Source organism: Eleutherodactylus coqui, chromosome 11 (genome assembly GCF_035609145.1).
Source record: "Eleutherodactylus coqui strain aEleCoq1 chromosome 11, aEleCoq1.hap1, whole genome shotgun sequence".
Classification (NCBI taxonomy): Eukaryota; Metazoa; Chordata; class Amphibia; order Anura; family Eleutherodactylidae; genus Eleutherodactylus; species Eleutherodactylus coqui.
The window spans coordinates 124546818-124567033 of record NC_089847.1 but is presented as its reverse complement, the minus strand read 5'-3'; positions in this window follow the sequence as shown (position 1 = coordinate 124567033).

Below are 20216 nucleotides of genomic sequence, written 5' to 3'. Positions count from 1 at the left end.
TTAGATATGACCCTCAGACCAGCCATGAGCCTCATAGAATCACTGTAAGTATCTGTGCAATAAAAGATGAATATTTCAGAATGCAGCTGTCATATCTAAATATCAAGTGGCTTAGAATACCGCATATCTGTTCTTGTATTCTACTCTTCTATCCTATACTTGTATTGAACCGAGAACCAATCAAGTGCATTAATGAATTAAGATATATAAAAATTTACCCAGAATCAGTTTATTCTAATGAACTTTGAAGAATCGAATCACAGATCTCGCAATGTGAATGAAGGAGGCTATTGAGAATATCTTTGCCCACTCATTTCCATCAAACTAGCCTATCATATATACTCGAGTATTAGCCGACCTGAGTATAAGCCGAGCCAACAAGTTTTACCACAAAAAAACTGGGAAAACTTATTGAGTCAAGTATAAGCCGAGCTATACTCGAGTATATACTGGGTAAAAAAAAAACCCTCCATACTCCCCTTCCAGCTGGCGTCTGTGTCGGTGCTGCAAGCTGCTTGAATTCTCCCCGTTGTCATCCCCGCCATCCTCTCTGCTTGGCTCTGTCAGTGCTGTGAAAGTAAGCGCTGTGATTGGATTGAGCACCAGCCAATCACAGCCGGCACTCGATCCAATCACAGCGCTTACTTACACAGTGCTGACAGCGGGGGATTTAAAAAGTCGAGCAGGGAGATGACAGCAGGGAGAATTCTAAAGCAGCTTGCGTGCGGTAAGCTGCTTTAGAATTCTCCCCGCAGTCATCTCCCTGCACGACTTTCAAATTCCCCGCCATCAGTGCTGTGTAAGTAAGCGCTGTGATTGGATCGAGCTCCAGCCAATACCAGAATGTCATTCATTGATTGGCTATGAATGATTGAGCGCCGGCTGTGATTGTCTGGTGCTCGATCCAATCACAGCGTTGTCGGCAGGGGATGACAGAGCAGAGAGGACACTGGGGAATGACAGCGGGGAGAATTCAAGCAGCTTGCTACATCACCATCGGGAACACAGAGATTCAAGCAGCTTGCAGCACCAACGCCGGGAACACGACGCCGGCTGGGAGGTGAGTATAAAGTTTTTTGTTTTGTTTTTTTTTTAACCCTTCTCTGGCTCGAGTATAAGCCGAGGGGGGCTTTTTCAGCATGAAAAAATGTGCTGAAAAACTAGGCTTATACTTGGGTATATATGGTAATTGATGAGTTAATCTCAGTAACCTACTCCTATGGTCAGGCTTCTCATCCTCATCCAGAAAGGAACTGGTCAACAGGATTTAGGTCTATGAAGAGTAGTCAGGGGATTCCTATCTTTGGATCACTGACACATTAATTCAGTATAGCTGATTGACTATACGGGTGGAGTTCGTATGTCTAAAAACCCGCAGTTCTGCTCCAGTTGTACTTAGTCCCATGTGCGGGAATTCATCCTTCTCAGGGGTGTAACTAGAGTTTTCGTCTCCATTTTTTGAACCCCACCTCCCCAAGTTTTGCTTGGATTGACAAGTCCCAGTATTATTGTCCCGGTCTATAAAAATGTAAACATATTTTATATCTATCTATCTATCTATCTATCTATCTATCTATCTCATATCTACCTATCTATCTAATATCTATCTATCTATTTATCTATCTATCTATCTCATATCTATCTATCTATCTCACATCTATCTATCTATCTATCTATCTATCTATCTATCTATCTATCTATCTAATATCTATCTAATATCTATCTATCTATCTATCTATCTATCTATCTATCTATCTCATATCTATCTATCTATCTCATATCTATCTATCTATCTCATATCTATCTATCTATCTATCTCATATCTATCTATCTATCTATCTATCTATCTATCTATCTCATATCTATCTATCTATCTATCTACCTACCTATCTATCTAATATCTATCTATTTATCTATCTATCTATCTCATATCTATCTATCTATCTCACATATATCTATCTATCTATCTATCTATCTATCTAATATCTATCTAATATCTATATCTATCTATCTATCTATCTCATATCTATCTATCTATCTATCTATCTATCTCATATCTATCTATCTATCTCATATCTATCTATCTATCTATCTCATATCTATCTATCTATCTATCTATCTCATATCTATCTATCTATCTATCTATCTATCTATCTATCTATCTATCTATCTATCTATCTATCTATCTCCTATCTCTCTATCTCTCTCTCTCCCTTGTATATGTGCATTGTGAGTAATTACAGTGCAGTTAAATGCAGTAATGCCATGTTTTGTGAGTAAGCAGGTCCGTGCCTCCCACAGAATCATCTCAGTCTTCCCTTGACATTCTCTGTGCTACTTTCCTTCCAATATATTAGTCTTAATTAGAGTTGAGCAAACGCTACTCTGCCGAGCTTGATGCTTGTTCGAGTGTTAGCGTACTCGATGGTGCTCGTTACTCGAACGAGCATCAAGTCGTGTTCAACCCCACCCCAGTTTTTGGCTCTTCCCCGCTGTGACATGCCTGTTTTGGCACCTCCCTGCAGCGACGCAGTGCGAGTCAATGGCAATTTTTTTTGTCTGGAGGGGAGAGAGACAGAGAGAGAACATGAACCAAGGAAAACAAAAAAAAAAAACTCAGGACCCAGAGTCCCACATACAAAAATGCTTGAGTCTCCCATTGTAGTCAAAGGGGTTCGTTTCTCGAGTAGAGCTCTCGAATTTTACGAAAAGCTCGACTCGAATTTGGGTGCTCGCTCATCTCTACTCTTAATCTATGATTTCCACCATAATTTACCAGCACATTGCTCTAGCCATATACAGCCTTAAGTGACATTACCACCTCATTGGACTAAACACTGTCTTCTATAGTCAGCATTAGTGCTGAGCGAGCCAAAATAGTCGAACTCTGTGGTCAAATTTTACTAAAAGTTCAGTTTGGTGCAAACCTGAACCTCAGACTGTTCATCTCGGCCTAACCTAAATGTCTCCTTCTTGTTCTTCGTCTCCTTCCTGTAATGGTGAAGTTCAGTTTCAGCTTAAACTAATTCATACAGAATCAAACTCGGTCTGAATTAGTTCAAACTGAAATAATTGCACCACTTTGGTGAACTGGTTGAACTGAACTTTTTGAAAATTTTGCTCATCACTAGTCAGCACCCTCCTCTCCTGCTCTTGGCAAAATTCACATACTGTGGCTACAAAATATAGGGTTGTCAAAATCAAACTCCCCAAATTCAGGAGGATGTTCTGCTGCTTCAAAAGTGCCGTAATTTGAACAATGGCCACTTTGGGTGATGCGCTCGCCATTTACAAAAGTAAAAAAGTATCCAATAGGTGGCGCTGTAGCAGACCAGGTCTACCATTTCAGGTCTGAAAGACAGCATTCCTAGGCATGTTGTAGTGATTAAAGCTGACTCACTGCGCTCAGTGGTGGAAAGCATGCTTTTGAGAATGGAGAGCATTATTGACAACCAAGCAGGACATAATGAATATGTATAGTGTGATTTGCATAGCTACAGCGCCACCTATCGGCAACTTTTTTACTGCATTGTTTTTTTTTCGTAAATGGCATGCGCATCGTCTGAAGCGGCTGTTGTCCGAATTTTGTCACATTTGGAACAGCAGCACGCCCTCTAGAGGCCTCTGAGTTGGGGAAGTTTAATTTAGCTAGCCCTGTATTTTATTCTACCCACACAGAAGCTGAGCATATTCGAGAGTGGAAGAAAATAATATTCTTAAAGGGGCATTTCAGAGATTTAAAATTGCTTCACAACCACTCTGTCCTTCCTGGTTGCTGCTAATCTGGACATGTGACAGCTGCAGCCAATCACAGGCTATAGAAGGTCACTGCTGTAGGTAGGTGATTGGCTGCAGCAGTCACATGTCTTAGTCAGCCGCAACCAGGAAGGGCAAAATAGTTGTGTAGCAATTTTAAGTCTCCGGAATAAAAAGAAATAGCAAAAACAATTCATTCCAGATAAAAGGAAGTAAATAACATAAATACATCTGAGTTAAAGTTGTCAGCCGGTGTACCGCCATTATGACAACATTATGATTGGAGCACCCTTGTTCTATACGGCTCCAAAGTTCTATTCTGGTTATCAGTTTGTAGATTCAATAATCACAAAAACAGTTGGCACCACGCGAAATGATGAGGGTACAGGGTGCCCAAAAATCACACCATGCACTAAATCAAGTAGAGCAAAAAATATATAAAGGCAGATATGCACGTATAGCGAATGGGCACACCACATAGGGAAATAATGCAACAACTTATTAAACACATATGCAGATAACATGAACAACACTGGCAGGGAACAAGTTAGGCCAGCGTCACATGAGAGTAAACGTATTTGCGCGTGCATGAGCGCCAAATATTTGCCAGACAAGCTATGTTTCTTTGTGCGTACATCAATGTATATTTTGCAGTTTTTTCCGTGCCCAAGGTGAGTGCATTTGCACCCTCAATAGGACTGCTTAATGTTAAAAACGCATTGCACAAAAATCGCATGAAAAAAACGTGCGAGAAAAACGCCAGTGTGGGGGCGCCCCTGGGCTCTTGCACACTGGCGATAGATTTTTTTGCGATGCAAGAATGAGTGAGAATGCATGATTTTGAAACCAATGATTTTCAATGGTTTCATTCTTATTCGCTATGTCTTCACTCAAGCCAAGTTGCGATTAAAAAAATCTGTGATATTGCCCATTATTTTTAAAGGACCAGCAGCAGCAGCGCCGGCTCCATTGAAGTCAATGGGATAAGATCACGAAACAGCCTTGGAATACCCCATAGCAAGGAGAGAGGGGGTTACAGGGCATCTCCTACATATCTCCTCATATTTGGAGAGATAGAGGTCAGGGCTAGAGGGCTTTTTTCCAGGGGCTCACGAGAGGGGGTGGAGCCAGAGAGGGGGCGGGGCTAGAGGGGTTCTCATAGTGATTCTTTACTAGCCAAAAGAGGGGGCAGCGCTAGAGGGATCCCCACCCCCTCTCTTGGCTAGAGAAGAATCACTATAAAAACCCCTCTAGCCCCACTCCCTGTCTACTTCTGCACTCTCCTGGGGAAACCCTGGAAAAGCCTTCTAGCCCCACCACCTATCCCCCAAAATATGGGGATATATGTAACAGATCCTCTGTTGCTCAGTCCCCCTCTCTTTCCTCTCTCTGGGGGATTCCAAAGCTGTTTTGCAATCTTCTCCCATTAATCTCAACGGGGCCAGCGCTGCTGCTGCTGGCCCCGTTAACCCTTTGCAATCCAATTTCGGATTCAGGGCTTCCTAGGGGGCTTTCTCTTTCTGCGATTTTACAGTGGCGCCATCTGCTGGCTAGAGCCAGTACTGTCGTATTGGACATGCTGGAGAGGCCGCCAACAACAGAACGGCCAGTAATATACAATAAGAATACCCTGCCGGACATCTTCAGACATCGGAGCTGCACAGCCTTCAATCAGAATGTCTTCAGGCGTCAGACAGTGGATTGGAAAGGGTTAAAAACAATGACGCAGATTTTTTTTTATCGCAACTTGGCTTGAATGAACACATCACAAATGAGAATGAAACCATTGTAAGTCATTGGTTTCAAAATCATGCGTTTTCACTCATTCTCACATCGCAGGAAAGTCTATCGCCAGTGGGGAAGAGCCCTTAACCCTTTCCAATCCAACTTGTATCCTGGTTTTCCTAGGGGGCTTACTCCTTTTCTGCTGTTATACAACGGCGCTATATGCTGGCTAAAGCCAGTACTGCATGAGGTGACACGTTGGATAGGCTCCGACAGCAGAGAGGCTGGCAATATACAGTAAGAGAACCCCGACGGACGCCTTCCAACATCAGAGCTCTACAGCCTTAAATCATAATGTCTTCAGACGTCAGACAGTGGATTGGAAAGGGTTAATATATAATAACACCACCCAAATAGACAATCCAGATAACATAGAAAATACCTAAAATAGGATACCCAATCAAGATAGCATCATTCTAGCACGGTAGACAAAATGCCCTATCGTAGAGGAAATGAGTAAGAGGGTATAACAAGCGCCACGCGTGTCGCTAGTCGCGTTCTAACTTCATCGGGGTGGATTCCTTACAATGGATGGATTCTACGCTTCTGTTCCATAATGAAAGCGAAACCCACATCAAATGACAAGAAGTCATAACACAAGGCTCATCCTCCTGTTGTAACATTCCCTTGATGTGATTGATACACCTCCCCTTCATATGTTGTATGGAGTGTTGCTTTAATTGGCAATTAGCAGACGACGGGCAGCGGATGAGTTAATTCTGGAAAGGTCCTCGGATTGCACAGACTCTGGGAAGATTTTCGCCGGAGCGCTTTCACCGCATTACTCGTCCTGTTTCATGGCTTCTTTTGTTTGTGTAGGATTCCTTTTTATCGTCTGTCACAAAGCACTTTAGTTCTGTGTGATCCCGTTGCCAAAAAAAGCAATTTTCGAGAAGTGGCTTTTTAGCATAATAGTCGCCTATCTGAGTTTTACAGACCAAAAGGCACTGTCTATTTTTTTTTTTTTTTTCTGTTGGATTGCCGTTCGCAGAGCGGAGGACGCAATTCGTCTTTGTCTTTTCTAATATTCTTATTAGGATTTTACAGTAGATGACGTGAAAGGCCAAATTATACTGAATGTACATCTCTGACAAACGTCTGCCAGCGCATTGTATATATCAAATCTGTACTTAATTAAGGAATGACGGAGACATTGGGATACGGAGTGTGAGCAAACTGTGCGAATATGAGGGCTCATGCGCGTTACCGAATGGGTCTGTAGAACCTCAAAGCCGTAATATTGTATCAATAGGCGCAAACTGCATCGGAATGTTCCATTGGATGTAATACGGGGTGTAGACAAAAGGACCGATCCGGCGCTATATCCCAGTATCGGTGTCCTATGTTGAAATAACGATGGCGTACTTGAATAGGAAGGCATGGATGGGCGACGTGATGGTACGGCACATGGGTTTTAATTTTGTGTTGTGGCCTCTGTAAGAGATAGAGAGTAAAACCCAATTGCAAAGTTGAAGAGTAGCAATCAACTTTCTGCGACTCTGTAAGTGCCGTTGGACCTCTGCTATGACTGAAGTAAGGAAACATAACTTCTGGAAGTACAGCTTAGGCGAAAGCATACTCAAAGGAGACCCAACGTGGGTCGGAACCTGACGGATGATGGTGGATGACTTCCTGGATATTCTGCCTCCTTTCAAAAGCCTCAAAAAAATAGCAGCTCAAAAATACATGTGGGTTACACCAAGTGAACAAGCAAATGATCTGTTGTGACCCTATATTGTAAATTGCTTCCTTATATGCAATAGTGTAAATGGAGAAAACATGCATAGATCCCAGAGAACACCTTTAAGGGTTAGCTACTAAATCCCCTAGACCACCAGGGATATTAAATATTCATGTATAACCATTCTGAATAACATAGTATGTTAGGCTGAAAAAATACAAATGTCCATCCAGTTCAGCCTGTTTCCACCCCCTCTTGTTGATCCAGAGGCAGACAAAAAGAATACAATGAGGCAGAAGCCAATTTAACCCATTTGGTGGAAAACATTCCTTCCCAACTCCATAATGGTAGTCAGAATAATCCCTGGATCAACATTTAAAAGTTCCTATCTGACTCCAAGACCCGGATCAACAACCCCACTGGTCACCTAATGTCTATATCCTGTAATATCATTCCGCTCTAGAAAGACGTCTAGTCCCCTCTTAAACTCCTCTATGGATTTTGCCATCACCACATCCTCAGGCAGAGAGTTCCACTGTCTCACTGCTCTTACAGTAAAGACCCCCTTCTATGTTGGTGATGAAACCTGCTTTCCTCTAGATATAGAGGATGCCCTCTTGTTATCGTCACAGTCCTATAAACAGATCATGGAGAGATCCTTGTATCGTCCCCTTATGTATTTATACATAGTTATTTGGTCACCCCGTCTTTTTTCCAGGGTAAATAATCCCAGTTTTGATGCCTCTCGGGGTATTCCAGTCCCATCATTCCATGTATTAGTTTAGTTGCTCTTCTTTGAACCCCTTCAAGCACTGTGACATCTTTCCTGAGCCCCGGTGACCAGAACTGTACACAGTATTCCATGTGAGGCCTGACAAGTGCCTTATATAGTGGGAGGATAATGTTCTCGTCCTTCGCCCCTATACCTCTTTTAGTGCCCCCCAGAACTTTATTTGCCTTTGCAGCAGCTGACTGGCATTGGTTACTCCAGTTTAGTCTACAGTCCACTAGTACCCCCAGGTCTTTCCCCATATCACTTTTCCCTAGTGGTACCCCATTAAGTGAATATTGGTGACATCCGTTTCTCCTGCCCATGTGCAGAACCTTACATTTATCAATATTGAACTTCATTTGCCATTTTTCTGCCCAAGCCCCCGGCTTATCTAGGTCCTCTTGTAGCCGCACATTGTCCTCCGTTGTAATAATTATCTTGTATAATTTCGTATCATCTGTAAATATTAATATTTTACTGTGTAGTCCTTCCTTCGGGTCATTGATAAATATATTGAACAGAATGGGGTCTATTACTGAACCCTGTGGCACCCCGCTAGCGATGGTGGCCCACTCAGAGTATGAACCATTTATTACCACCTTCTGCTTTCTATCTCTGAGCCAGTTACTTACCCAGATACACACGTTGTCACCCAATCCCAGCTGTCTCATTTTATATATAAGCCTATTATGCGGCACGGTGTCAAATGCTTAGAGAAGTCCAGATATACGAGATCAATAGACTCTCCCAGGTCCTGCCTAGAACTCACTTCATTGTACATGGTAGATGGGGTTCCTTGCTACAGAACTTGCAGTATAGTCCAGGAGCTTTAAGTTACGCATATACAATGCATTTGGAAAGTCTTCTGACCTATACCTTTTTTACATTTTTCTGTAATGTAGCCTTGCACAAATAAAAAAAATCTAATTTTCTCCATCATTCTGTACTCAATACTCCATAATGACAAAGTGATATTAGAATGTTAGAAATCTTTGTAATTTAAAAAAATGAAAAACTAACATTTTGTATTGACATAAGTATTCACACCCTTTGGTATAACACTTGATATTTAGTAATGGGGACCTCCCATTGCTCTTCATCATCTTTGAGATGTTTCTATACCTTGATTGGAATCTCCTGTGGGAAATTCAGTTGACTGGACATAATTTTAAAAGACACCTTCTGTCTATATAAGGTCTCACAACTCAAAATGCAGATCAGAACCAAAACCAAGCCATATGGAGCAAAGAACTGCCTGTAGAGCCCAGAGATAGGATTGTGTGGAGGCACAGAAGAGGAAAAGGCTACACAAAAATTCTGTTGCGTTGAAAGTTCCCCAGAGCTCAGCGGCCTCCATAATTCTTACATAAAAGCAGTTTGAAACAACCAGGTCTCTTCCTAGAGCTGACGACCCATCAAAGTAATCGGGGAAGAAGGGCTTTACTAAGAGAGGTGACCAAGAACACAATGGTTGAGCTCCAAAGATCATGTGTGCAGATAGAAAAAACTTCAAGAAGGTCAGCCATCACTGCAGCCTCCACTAATCTGGGCTTTATGGTGGAGGAACCAGAAACAAGCCTCCTCAAAAAAGACACATGAAAGCCAACTGGACTTTGCTAAAAAGGACTTAAAGGACTGTCAAACTGTGAAAAAGAAGATTTTCTGGACTGATTAAACAAGATTGAACTGTTTGGCCTCAAGTCTAAGAATGATGTCTGGAGTAAACCAGGTGCTGCTCATTACCTGCCGAATACCATCCCTACAGTGAAGCCTCGTATGCAGCATCATGCTGTTGGGGGGGGGGGGGGGGGGGGTAGACCAGTCAGGGTGGATGGGAAGCTGAATGGAGCAAAGCACAGAGATCTTAATGAAAACCTGATCTTGAGTGCAAGGGGGAGAAGGTTCACCTTCCAACAAGTCAATGACCTTAAGACGAGGCTGCCCAACTCCAGTCCTCAAGGGATCCCAACAGGTCATGTTTTCTTAATTTCCTCAGTATTGCAGAGGGGATGTAATTATCGTTAGTGCCTGAGACATTGCACCAGGTGTTCTCATCCTGAAAATATGACCTGTTGAGGGTCCTTGAGAACTGGAGTTGTGCACCCCTGCCTTAAGCACACAACTGAGACAACACAGACAACACAGGAGGGGCTTAGGGACAACTCTATGAAAGTCCTTGGGTGGCCCCGCCGAAGCCCTGACTTGTAGCCAATCGAACATCACTGGGAAGACTTGAAAATGGCTGTCCACAGACGGCCCCCATCCAAGAAGGCTGGAGGCTGCCAAAGGTGCTTCAATTAAGTGCAGAGTACAGGGTGGGAATACTTATGCCAATTGAAAATGTTGAGAATGTAAGACGTCTTACATTCTGTTTTCACTTTGTTATTATGGGGTACGGAGTGCAGAATGATGGGGGAAATGTGATTTTTTTTTTTTAATTAGTACAATGCCAAGATATATCAAAACGTTAAAAAAGCTGAAAGGGCCTAAAGACTTTCCAGATGCACTGAAGAAAAGTAATTGATTCTGACTGCAGCTTGACAGGAACTGAACCCAAAGTTTCAACTCAGCAAGATGGCAGCTTTATTGAGTGTTATCTGGTGCGCCACCCTGTCCCCGCGCATCTGTAGGACGAGGGAAGCTATGATCAGTGGGTTATTTTGTGCCAGAAGTTCCCGTTTAATCTGTGGAGTGCTCATGATACCGTGCCGCTACTGAGAGGCCATAAGTTATAATGATTTGTATTGAGTAGTAGAGATGGAAGGCAAGTTGCATTATAGAAAAGCTGACACCATAAAATAAAAAGATATTATGTAGAATAATCACCAACATCCAAGAAGAAGCGAAGGCAGGTGATTGTGCATGCCTGTGCTGATACCAGGAGTGGCCGGGGGAGCCTCCCGACCCCCCAGGGTCTCTATTGTGACTGATTTATAAATCTCTTTCTGCAGTTCCCGCTAGATACAAAAGGAATGTGTTTAGATCTGAGATAAAAGGCCAGGAATATGATAAATGTGATGGAAAGCAGCGCTGATAAAAAGGGACGTCTCGAAATTGGATGTTGATAAACATTGTAGAGCATGTTTCTATACAGAAATAGCAGAGCTGAGATTGGTATTTGTCACAACGGGATGGGACTTCAAGAGGTGAACAAGTTATATGACATATTACTAGGATATACCATGTACCATATAATTACACTTCAGGATCATGGTTCCTTAGCCGTTCCTGGGTAGTACCATCACTGTTGGCCTTATGCTAGATGGCACTCTGCGCAGTTTTTATTTGCCAATGCCACCCCCCCAATGGGAGAAATGTACTAAGCTTAGTGCAGTTCACCCCGACGCACCTGTGTGCTTAAAGGGGTTGTCTCGCGGCAGCAAGTGGGGGTATACACTTCTGTATGGCCATATTAATGCACTTTGTAATGTACATTGTGCATTAATTATGAGCCATACAGAAGTTATTCACTTACCTGTTCCGTTGCTAGCGTCCTCGTCTCCATGGCTCCGTCTAATTCTGATGTCTTCTTGCTTTTTTAGACGCGCTTGCGCTGTGCGGTCTTCTTCCTGGTGAATGGGGCCGCTCGTGCCGGAAAGCTGGTCCTCGTAGCTCCGCCCCGTCACGTGTGCCGATTCCAGCCAATCAGGAGGCTGGCATCGGCAATGGACCACACAGAGCCCACAGTGCACCATGGGAGAAGACCCGCGGTGCATCGTGGGTGAAGATCCCGCGGCCATCTTGGTGAAGGAAGAAGAAGGAAGAAGGAAGACGTCGCAGAGCGGGGATTCGGGTAAGTAATAACATTTTTTTTTTTTAACACATCCTTTGGGGTTGTCCTGTGCCGAACGGGGGGCCTATGGAAAAAAAAAACTGTTTTGGCGCGAGACAACCCCTTTGATACATGAAGAGGCGCAGTTTCTTTATGTATTCAGTGCATCCCTGACTCCTCTGTGCGCCTTCATAGAAATGCACACCAGATCTGCCCAGATGTACATTTCTGGAATAATTCATGCCAGTTTTTGTCGTAAATTATACATAAATCGGTCAGTCTTGGGACGGCCACATCCTCTCTTGACAAGCTCCTCCCACTTTTTGAAAACGTTTTAGAGCTAGGGCAAAAAAGTCACATTTTTTTGAAATTCTTTACAGCAGAAGCTGCATAAGAAACATTTTATCAATGTCGCCCATATACAGGGTGGTACGAAAAGGTATGTGGCATGTAACTGAAGGGAAGGGGGAAAATCGTGAGGGGTGGTGAGTAGAATGGCGGACATTTTGAAAGCTACTATCTTGGAACCAAGTCGATATTCTCAAATGGGAAGGAGTGCATGTATTTGCTTGCATATTTTGCCAAACAGGTTCAGTGTTGGACCTGCCAAGAAATGGGCGTAACAAAACTGCCACAGACGAAGCAACAATGGCCATCTTGATGTTCTTCTGCAAGAGCTCACATTGTAGCATCCAGCGTCTGTCAGAGAAGAGCGGGATGAGTTGAACCACCATCACATGGATACTGGCTACACACAAGTGGCACCCATACAAAATTCACTTGCTACATCATCTCAATGAGGGCAATCTCGATCTCCATGTTAGCAAATGACAGTGGTCAAACAATGGGGAGCACATTGAGCATATCCTTTAGTGGATCCTCATTGTGCTCCAGTTCATGGAAAAATTGTTAGTAACTTTAGCAGGAAAAAAGCTACACGACATGTAATCAGAGCTTTGGAATCCTCAAATATTACCCAAATGGTATCCATACCTTTGGACCATGCTGTATATTATACTTATAGTTAGTCTGCCTGTATTCTGCTTGTGCGGAAAGCAGCAGGATAGCAGAATACTTACTCCAGAAGAACAGTTAAGTGAATAAATAATGTACCGTAACCAAGCTCATAACATAAATACAGCAACAGAACCAAGTATAGTACATAAATCCAAACCCAGAACCAAACTCATAACAAATACAGCACAAATCAACCTCAGTACATAGATGCATCATCAGAACCAAGCTCAGTACATATACACAAATATGGCAGAAACCTAGCTTAGTACATAGATACATCATGAGAACCAAGCCCATAATATAAATGCAGTAGCAGAACCAAGCCCATAATATGGACATGCCCTGCCAGCATTGTGACCAATTATGCAAACCTTCAGAATGGCCAACGTGACTGGGATCAATAACACTCACACATTGTCCATGTGGGCCATGGTAGTGTCTATTGCATCAACCAGATCACTCATCCACATAGCTCACATTATCAGTTATGCAATAAATATTAATAATTATGGGTAAGATTTTCATCCCCCTTACAAGATTGAATAGAAACAGTCATGTTCTGCTCAAAAAATGCATAAAAAACATGAAAGGTATCACAGGATGACGAAGAGCAGATTTCTCCCTTAAAATGGTTGTACCAGGGGAAGGGTCTTGTTATTTATATAACTTATTCCACAGCGCTTTCAGGTAATTTTGTTTATTACCCCCCAGCAAGCTGGGTACTCATTTTACCGACTTCAGAATGATGGAAGGCTGAGTCAGCCTTGAGCTGGCTACCTGAGCCATGCAGGGATTGAACTCACCACCTTCAGGTCGTGAGCGAGAGCTTAGGACTGCATTCAGCTGCCTTAACTCTCTGTGCCATTACAAGTTATTCCCTATCTATAGGAAAGAGGATAACTTGCTGATCGGTGGTGGTCACACCAGTGAGACCCCTGCCGATCTCGAGAAACGGGACTACCGTGACCCACTTTGTCTATCATTGTGGGGGCACTTCCCTACCCTGCAGTAACATCAGCAAGAAGAGAGAACTGGCCGAGCATGTGCAGTCAGCGCTCCATTCATTTCAATCGGGCTGACGGAAATACCGAAGCGGGTGTTGCTTGGGTATCTCCACAGTCCCATGAAAAGTGAACTGGGCACCAGTGCGCTTGCGCAACCAACACCCCACTCAGTCCCCTCCCCACTGTGGAAGGGAGGGGGGATGCGGTAAGCCCACAGTGAGAAGAATGGGAAGGGCAGAATGGGATCCCGATTCTCAAGATCGGAAGGGTCCCACCGATGAGACCATCACCGATCTGCAAGTTATCCTCCATCCTGTGGATAGGGGAGGACTTGTAATTCTAGTACAATCCCTTTAAGGACATTACTGAAATTACTCAGGCCACAGAATAAATTGCCGCTCACAAGAATGTTAAATAGCAAACATATTAATGAGAGCAATAAAGGAATGAGACAATTAAAGTGAATCGATCAACATCTAAACAGTCAATATCTGAACATCAACCAACAGCAAATGGATTTCCCGTAACCATGAATTCACCGCTGAAAGCCCCTTATACGAGAATTAATTTGTATACAGCGTGATGGAGACACATACATCAAGCGTGAACATGAAGGGGCAGCAGATGTTGGAATAGATGAGGCTTGTAACGTACATACAACACACATATTGCTCTGCAGAGAGCTCCTTCCTGTGGTTCTTCATGTGTGATCATTACATGACACCTAGTGGCGGGGACCCAGGACTCATATAGAGACCCAAATGATAGCAGAATTAGTTATAAACCAGCAATTCCATGAATAGATACAATTGCAAGAAAAAGTAAGTGAACCCTTCACAATTCCCAAGCTTTCTACATTGGTTACTAATAAACCGTGGCCTGATTGTTATCTAAGTCACAATTGTAACTAACAGAATGTAACTAATAACACAAAGACACCGTTGTACCGTTCATGTCTTTTATCGAGCACATTGAGTAAATGTTCACAGAGCAGGGAGCAAAAGTAAGTGAACCTCTGAATTTAATAACCTGTAGCTCCTCCTTTAGCAGCTGTCACCGAACATTTTGTGTAGCTACAAATAAGATTTATACAACACTGAGGAGCAATTTTCGAGCATTCCTCCTTGGAAATGTTTTTCGGTTCATCAATATTTCTAGGATGCCTTGCATGCACAACATTTTGATAGGGTTGAAGGGGTATTCCAGTTATAGGACATATTTTCAAGTTTTTATTCATCCACCGGATAGGTGAAGACTGATAGATCGGTGGGGTCTGACTGCTGGAACCCCAACTGATCCCGAGAACAGGGATCCCATTTTCCCCCATCCTTCTCGTTTTAGCCTCTGCAGGGAGGAGTAGATTAAATGGAGTGTAGGTTGAGCAAGTAAAGTGCCACTCCACTCATTTTCAGTGGGACTGCCAGAAATAGACAAGTACAAAGTGCTCGGCTATTTCTGTTGGCTGCATTGAAATGAATAGAATGGTGACAGAGCTTGCAAGACCTGTGCTCCATCCAATGACATCACTGTAGGTGGAAGAAAACATCTGGAAGTGAGGAGGATGGGAGAAATAGGAACCCCTTCATTCTTAGGATCACTGAGAGTCCCAGCGGTTCTATCAGACCCCCACTAATCTATGATTTTTCAACCATCCATTGAAAAGGCATCCCGTAACCAGAACACCCCTTTAACCCTTTCCAATCCACTGTCTGACATCTAAAGACATGCTGATTGAAGTCTGTACAGCTCCGATGTCAGAAGATGTCCGGCAGGGTATTCTTACTGTAGATTACTGGCCGCTCTGTTGTCGGGGGCCTCTCCAGCTTGTCACGTACCGCAGTACTGGCTCTAGCCAGCAGATGGCACCATTGTATAATAGCAGAAAGAGAAAGACCCCTAGGAAATCCTGAATCCAAAATTGGATTGCAAAGGGTTAAGGTCAGGACTCTGACTTGGCCATTCCGAAACACACATCTTTTTCAACCATTCTTCAGTTAATTTATTTGAAGTTCTGTTTTTTTTTTAATACAAAGCTCCAAAAAAAACTCTTCCTGGAGTACAGATAAATGATTGAATTATGTATTCCTGCAGCCACCTCTAGGGGGAGCTTAACAGCTTACTGTTTCATTATGTGTACTTGTATATAGTAAGCTCATAAGCTTCCACATTGGTGGCTACAGGATCGGTCTCATGCGTATGAGCATGTTTATAGCATGTGGAGCTACAGATGTAGCAGCATTAACACATATCATGTTAGCATACTGCAAAGATAGATTGGTGTGGCTATGCCATTCGCATAGCATAGCTAGCCATTCAAACTTGATGGCAGGGACCATGCTCAGTAAAAAGCATTGAAGCACGTAGGGCATCCACTAAAGTAACGTGGTGTGCCAGCAGTCATGGCCCCAAAGTGTTGTGCACCTAAACTCATCACTGCAGGCCTGTAAGTAGAGACCAGCAGGAGCAATGGAGAGGCTCAGTTGAAGTAGTGGTAGAGTTACCTAGCCCTGCAGTGTCGCAACTGAGCTGGGTCATCAGCTAAGGATCTACCAGTGCCCAAAGTTGTGTGCTGCAGGGGGAGGTAGTTGCCACCACAGATAGTGGACAAGGACACGTGCCTCAATAATCTACAAGTGTACAGACACAATGGATTGCAACCATTGCCTCAGTGATACTGTTCAGGAGCGTAACTATAGAGGATGTAGGGGATGCGGTTGCACCCGGGCCCAGGAGCCTTAGGGGGCCCATGAGGCCTCTCTTTTGTATATAAGTAGCCCAGTACTATGAATAAATCATTATAGTTCAGGGCCCTGTTACAAGTTTTGCATTGGGGCCCGGGAGCTTCAAGTTATGCCTCTGATACTGTTGTCTATCTACCTGCACCTTAGATACATAAAATAACCTTGTAATACGAACCAAAGGTAAGCTATATTTGGCAATGCTGTTTATCAACTGTTCCGAGCTGTACCAACTCCATTCTGAAGCCGATACCATCTATATTCAATGGTTACAGGTGACATCTTCTCATACTGGAGTCGTTCGCTTTTCCTATCTTCTCCTTCTGGCCCAGACTGCCATGATGACTTCTTCCAGCTACTACTTTAGTCAATGTAATGCATGTCCCCATCCTTCATGCACAGCATCTCATCTAATGGTGCACCAGCATACATTTCTGTTCTGTATCTAAAGACACAAACCTTTGGACAAGGAACAACCAGCTTTTTCTCTCCTAGTAGAGTCCACAGAGAAGACCGCGGTGATTTCAAGTGCGGACAGCTAGCAATAGCGCATGCCTCCCCTGGCTTCTCTCCACACCGTGCATACGTTCATTTTTATGAAGCATGTCACTGGCAATCAGCATACATTCTGTTGTAATTTATGTTCAGTTTGGGGAAAAGTTCATCCATAGATTTGGCAGGAGAAAACTATGTGTAAAATGCTGAATATTCATAGCTTGGAAACAGTGAGCTGTTTATTTTTAGTATCCTGGCAAATTGAGGCACAAGGCAAATATCAGCCAATGTATTCCCTCATAAGCTCATCTGCATCCCAGCGCACCATGCATATCAAACACCGTCGACTCCTGACCTCTGCCGTGGAAAAGGGCATAGCTCATAATACCGAGAATATGCAGTCCGGATCTGTCAACTGGCAGCAGGAACAAAGAAAGCTTCCCTACAGTATAGGGATGGCACGGGCTCAAGGGTGCCATATAATGTACCGGGTGATGGACCCGCACATTGCACGGCGCTATAAGTGCAGGGATTGGTTATTGGAAATGGCCTTTAAAGTTACTTCCTTCTACATCATAATTGATGTTACTGCGCCATTCTGTAGTGGGCCCAAATCATTAGTTCATCAACAATGTGATTATGAGGCGCTGCGCAATTGGCACATCAACCTTACGTGCAATCGTCTTCAGTACTATTTCTTTTAACTGAAATGTTTCGGATGTGACTTATAGTAATAAATTGGGTTGTAGTGAAAGGCGTCATTCCTTACTTGTGTACATTGTATGCGGTCAGGTTCGCGGCGTGTCGTGTTTTGCTCAGGGGTTTCAACTTCCTTTGATTTACCCTGCCTCATCTGTTGCCCTTCAAGCCAGGACTCACGATTAGAGATGAGCGAACGTACTCGTTTCGAGTACTTACGCACCCGAGTACCGCTATTTTCGAGTACTTCAGTACTCGGGTGATAAGGGCCAATGGGGGCTGTAAAGAAATTAATAAATGTCGCTAATCAAAAAGGAGTTAATATATTTTACTTAGTAATCTATTTGAATCAAGAAGGTTGACTACTGCAAATATTCTATTCTGCTCTGAAGGACTCATGACTATTGAGTAATAGGCCAAACGTCTGATCTAAGTGGAATCAGGAAGTTCTAAGGCCAGATGTCTCGGAAGACATGGCCTAACCGCAAAGAAGTTGTCAGCTATTTCTCTATATTTACTAATGTACTAGTCTAAAAGTCATGTGAAATCAGCTATTTCTTGAATGTCATATATCAAGCCTAAATGTCAAAGTTTATTGAATGATTATGTCATTGTAAGATATAGAAGTCATGTGTTTTTATCAGATGAATGTATGTATCATGAGGTTACTCCTTGTATTACCAGAGGTCGCATCCCTGCGTGGGCGATCTTCTATATAAACTGAGACTATGCCAATAAAGACTTAGAGTTCATTACTTCATCATATACCGTGTGTATGGTCAGTACTTAGACTCTCAAAGGAGCGCTCCTCCTGCTTAGGTCAATTCGGAACCGACAACATAACTGACCAGTCTGTTTGAACAAATTAACCCTCGACAGTTCTTGGCGCCCAACGTGGGGCGGGGCTTACCTTTATGGGACATCGCAACCAGTAGACTGAAACAAACTCCTGGCCCGTTGACGTGGATACTGGATTCGGAGACCCCAGACTAAAACACCGGTGTAACAGGTAAGAGCTTATCTTACTATTATACAGTCTGGATTCTTTTGATCTGTGTGTCTCTAACGGACTAGAGGTATGTTGTTGCCTGTTTCCTATATTTTCTGCCCCGTCCATATTTTAGAGTGAATAAGTTCATTTAACTGTCCTAGACGGAAGAACTCACTCATTGGGACTTAAAGAGTCATGTTGTCTGTATTGGAGATTGAAATAATTGTTATTGTTATAGTCTCATTTCTGGCAGTCATATTCTTACTCTGGATCTGTTATAATATTACTAAAAGTTCCCTAAGAGGCGAAGTCTGGTCTCCCCTGAATCCTAGTGTTTGAAGTTGACCACGTTTTAGTTCTGTAAATCTATTCCGGGACAGGGAACTGTGTGTTCCCAGATAGTCTCAGTGATTATCTTAGTTTACTGTGTGAAATATACGTCCTGTATACTTAGTGAAGAATAGTTGGAAGTGGTCAAGATGGGGTCTGAACAATCTAAGATATATCAGACTCCTATTGAGATAATTAAAGATAGAGAAGGGGAGGACATTTGCAGACAAGCCTATAAAGTTTACAAACGTATAGGCCTTAAGAAGGCGGGAACATTCAATTATGAATTTTGGTCACAATATGAGGATAAGCATAGAAAGGAAATAAGAAATAAGGGTTTGGAAAAAGGCATGAAGGCTATTCTGGACTGCTCTAAAACAGCAGAAGACGAACACTGGGACTCCGAGTCCCGAGGCGAGGGCATTTTAGTTTATTGTCCTATGCCCCGGCCACCAATAGACGTTCCCATGGAAACCCCTACGGTTCCATTAGTCTCTCCTGTCGTCCCGGCCGCTCCACCAATGTCTCCTAATAATCCCTTTAATTCTCTGTATCCCAATTTGCCGCCCCTGCCTCCTACGTATCCACAGGCTACTGCCCAGATGGATACACCTCCCTACAGCCCTCAATCAGGATCCCCAGGCCCTGAAGTAAATAGAGGTCCGGCTTGGGACTGTCCACGTTGTGGTCAACAGAATGCCTGTTTTAAAGAACTCTGTACAGTATGTGGGACTCCACGTCCCAGGGATCAGTGTAGACAACCGATTCCCTTATTCCCAGTTACAACCTCCACTACCCATTATAGAGAACCAAACAGACCAAGTCCACCACTGGGCACGGTCAGACAAGAGGACACTGACAGACCATCGTCTTCTAATGACAGACCTACGGACGCACATAGACCAACTCCCGGGTCTACAGTCACTACATGGCGACCCTGGAGCGCCACAGACCAGATGGCACTGTGTCAGCAACTGCCCGATCCCCAGACAGAGCCAGCAGCTTTCCATAGAAAGTTGGAAGTCATACAGAAAAACTACTCTGCCACTTGGACAGATATGGAATGTCTTATGAATGTAAAATGTCCTCTGGGCCTTTACAATAGTATTGCTCAATTTTGTGGTCTTGAAGATCGCCCAGATGACCCCCAGACATTACCTAGTGGTACTCAATATG